Raw genomic sequence first — 4,545 nt, 5'->3', positions numbered from 1 at the left:
CTTGCACTGTCCAAAACAGTAGCCACTAGACACAGAGAGGCTGTTTAAATGTAAATGAATTCACATTTTTAAAACAAAAAATCAAGTTCCTTAGTTGGACCAGCTACACTGCAAGCGCTCAGGAGCCCATGTGCCTAGTGGCTACTGCACTGGCTGATACAGACATGAAACGCGCCCACTATGACAGCAAGTTCCAGTGAACAGCACTGCTCTGTAGCCCGGTAGTTCACAGGGCAGGCTCTCAAGCCAGACTGTGTGACTGCTAATCTTGACTTCACCATTTATTGGCCATATATCCTTAGACAAACTACTGAAAGTCTTTGGGTTTCCATTTTATCATCTGGATACAGCTTACAATGATTTAGATTACTAATAATCCTTACCTTATTATAAGAATTAAAAAGATAATGCATGTAAATTATTTATAGGGTGGCTATTCTTACAAATGCCAACTTTAAGAAAATTATCTTATTCTAATTCTAGAAAAAGATCTTCCTACATTACCTTAATTATCTGTATCTGTTTCAAAAATTCTTTATAAATATCTTCAGTACTTCACCCTCCGTGTGCTCTGACAGAGCTTTAGCATTAGCACCTAGAAACTGTATCTTCCTTCCTAGGTTTGTACCTAACAGCATCTCTTTCAAAGACTTAGTGAGGAAGTCCGTGAGCTAAAATGTATTTTTCTCATGAAACCACAGAGAAAACATAAATTGTTTTAAATTTATGTTTAAATTTAAACATAAATGGAAAGATAATAAATTGTCTTAACTCTCTAAACAAAATGGGAAGAGGTTCTACTATACAGTCTGTTCACAATGAGGAAAAAAAAAAGAAAGAGAAAAGGTAAAAATGTATCTCTGGGTGGAGGTAATCTTTGAATTCCTCAGTTCAAAGATGGAAATGTAAAGTTTCCAGTACTAGGCTATTCATAAGGGTATTAGCCACATATACACTTCCGTATCACCTACTTCAGGAGGCAGGATGTTGCTGTGGTTACAAACTGTGAGCTGAGAACACTTGCAGGGCTTACGCACCCGCCTTTATCACGTGGATAACAACAACACATCTCACAGAATTACTGAAAATTAAATGAGACGATGCCTATCAAATGCTTGACACAATAAATGTGAGCTGTTAATAATACACAAAATAAACTTATTATATACACATGAAATTTAATCAAAACCTTTTATGCAATTTCTTCCTGGTTTAACTGCTGAGGAGCAAACAAATACAAAAATAAAACACCCAGGTAACACTTGATATCCATAATAAATATTCCAGAATAAAGATAAAGCATCTTCAGTGAGTCTATAAATTCAGAAGACCATAAACAAATAATAAATTTACCAGAATAAATAGATTTCATGATAAAAATAGTCATTGGCTAAATTTCCAAAAATATTTATTCTTTAGGGAAAAGGCTAGCTGTTGGAGAATTCCAGGATAATCTGTGAAGTAATATTGAAACTCATGAATTAACTACATTGGTGAATTTTAGCCCGAGCCTTATCCTGATATAGAACTGTTCTAAAGTTATGGGGTGAAGTCTGCTTCAAATTTGTTTTTTTCACAGCAGTATCACTACTCAATAAGAAGAGAAATAGTAACAGCATTGGTATAGCTACGTGTTCTACTACTTCTGTTATTTATTTTAACACAAATGGTAAAACACCAAATTTACAGCCTGTTCCCATCCCACAAGACTGTATGTAGTTTGATTTTTTTCATACAATTGTCCACCAGAGGGAGCCAAACGATAGTCTATCATTTCACTGAGGCATTGAATGTAAGTATAAACATTTCTGAAAATTAACAAGCTGAAACCAATTCCTGTTATTTACTTAGACGGACTACTTATTGCTAAGGATAGAAAAATAACAAAGATATAATGTCCGTAGATGAGACAGAAGGATAATATGTATCACGTCTTAAAGTGACTCAGGACTATCACACAGTTTTGTGTCTATCGTTATACATCAGGCCCATCCACCAACTCTAAGTTTATTCAAAGCAAATAATGTTTGGTCAATGTAGTGTTTTTAGAACAGTGTGCATTCTGTAAAGGTGGGGTGTATCCAGATTTGGAATAGACAAGTACACAAGTTAATGCCAAATCCTCAAGCCGTCCATGTGGAGAATGACCTACTGTTAGAAACATCCATCCAAGTATATTTACAAAAGAAAATATCCCCTAGGGCAGTAAGAAGACTGACCTTGAAATTGGCCTTGAAATGTCTTAATTTCTAAATTGTTGCCTCAAATAGTGTGACATATGGACATTAATTCTCAGAACGGAGGTGTAACAAGTTAGAATATTTGCAGGTTAATAGGCTGACAACCAACTACTAAATCCACATCATGGATTTTCTTTCCCTACCTACATCCATCCTTTGTTTGATAAGAAGAGTAGCATTTATAAAGAAAAGGAAAAAATTCCAGATAATAGGAATGAGTGACGTGTGAGGAAGGTGGGAGAGGTGGGCAGGGCTTCTGTGTGTATGCTTTAAAAGGGTGAGCTAGATTCCAAAATCCATGAAGGATCATTGGACAAGTTTAAGGAAGAGAGCAGGGTCAAAACTGCATCTTTAGAATGTCACTCAGCAACGTGAAGGTCAGACTGGAGTAGGAGGACACTGGATAGAGACAGGGGCCAGAGATCCACAAAGGGGAGGGTTCTCAATCATCCAGGTAAGAAATGGGAGGTCTCAGCTAAGACAGCAGCAAGGGAGCTAGAGAAGAGGCAGAAACGGTGACCTATTTAGGAACAGAGGCCGAGGCACTGGGGAAGCTGCAGGAGGAGGAAGCACCCAGGACCATCTGGACTGGCTGCTACAGTGTGGAGGGGCCGGCTCCACCACTGCCCACCCTCAAGCTCCAGGATGCTCCAGAGCAGGAAGTTCTTGTTCTCTGTTTCCTCCAAACACCTGAGTATGTTCATCCTGAACTCAGCCTGGCTGATTCCCACCCAGAGCCTTCTCTGACCATCTCCCTGCTCCAGACTGGGTTCTTTTTGTCCCCACAGGACCCTGGACATCACTCTGCCCTAGCACCTACCACCTTGTTTAAAAATTTATCTACTATTTAAAATATTTCAGAAGGACTCATATTTGTCAGCTGAAATAATACAGAAACACATAAAAGTTGCACCCCCCAACCCATACACACACAAAGCTCTCTCACTTTCTGCCTAAAGGAAACCCAAGGTAAGAATCTGGTGTGATTCTTGAAGAATTTTTTTTTATGATCATTATTTTAGCTAATGTGTTTCTATTATACAGATTTTTCTACAAACATGCTTTTGTCATTTAAAAAAATATCACAGATAGTGGTGTCAACACATAAGATCTTCTTTATTCATTTAAATGTTGTACCACATTCCAATGTCATATAACAAAATGACTTAACCATTCCCTTGCTGGTGAGTTTTTTCAACACTTTGCTACAGCAATGCTGTAATTAGCATTCTTGCCAAATACCTTTTCAATCGTGTGCAGGTACGTCTATAGGAAGGATTCCAAGATGGGACAGACTAAGGTATAACCATCACTCTTCAAAAAATTTGCACAAATTCACATCACACCTGAAGAGTGTGTAAGAATATAACAAGGCAGGGACTTCCCTGATGATCCAGTGGTTAAGAACCTGCCTTGCAACGCAGCAGACGCAGGTCAGATCCCTGTTTCAGGACATCCTACATGCTGTGGAACAACTAAGCCTGAGCACCACAACTACTGAGCTTGAGCACCACAACTACTAAGCCCAAGCACCACAACTACTAAGCCTGCACATCATAACTAAGACCCAAATAAATATTTTTTTAAAAAGAACATAACAAGGCATTCTAATGACCTGTTCATTTGTCTGTCCTTCCCATCCAACAATGGAGAATACCTTAAGGGCAAGGAAGTTGCTTCTTCACTGTTCTATTCCCATCACCGAGCTCACAGCCAGGTTCCTACAACCACTTAACACAAAAATATTTGTTGCTGAAACGAATGACTAATACTTACCTTGCAAAACTGTTGTGAGGATTAGGGATAATATGTGTAAAGATATGTAAAGAGATTAGCCTGCCACAAGTGAGGAATGAATGAATAATTGAAGAGGTCCATTATGAAAATTAAATATTAAGTATGAGAAAGAGTTGCTTATCTCCTCAAACCTAGAGACAACATACACAGTGGCACTCCCCCATCAAAATTTCCCCCTAATGATAATTTTTATCTAGCTTGAGCTCTTTATTTTTTCCATCCACCCCCATTAGTCAGTCTAAAAGCCGTGAAATAAAAAGTCTACACAAACAGAATGGCAACACAATAAAAAGTCTACACAAACAGAATGGCAACACTGTATACTAATAAAGCCACCCATTTTAACCCTTCTCTTCATGAGTCCTTCTGGCTAATTCTCCCCCTCTGCTAGTCTAGCACATTTAGTGCTATTGATATTGCAATTTGTGAGGAAAACAAGTCAACCGTGCAGAACCAGTTTGTCACAGCTCCTTTCAAAGTCCTTTCAAAGCCCTGACTTAAGGAAGCT

The 4,545-nt window shown here is 38.3% G+C and overlaps 1 protein-coding gene across 2 annotated transcripts in view; it reads right to left on the bottom strand.

Annotated features, from left to right (window-relative positions):
• Positions 1–4,545, bottom strand: part of VAV3 (vav 3 guanine nucleotide exchange factor) — a 436,414-nt gene that overhangs the window by 239,325 nt on the left and 192,544 nt on the right. The gene's annotated exons all lie outside the window — the stretch shown is intronic.

The sequence above is a fragment of the Bison bison genome, unplaced genomic scaffold (genome assembly GCF_000754665.1).
Source record: "Bison bison bison isolate TAMUID 2011002044 unplaced genomic scaffold, Bison_UMD1.0 scf7180017864519, whole genome shotgun sequence".
Lineage (NCBI taxonomy): Eukaryota > Metazoa > Chordata > Mammalia > Artiodactyla > Bovidae > Bison > Bison bison.
The sequence above is the reverse complement of the archived record's forward strand: the minus strand, read 5'-3'. Positions and strand labels throughout refer to the sequence as shown.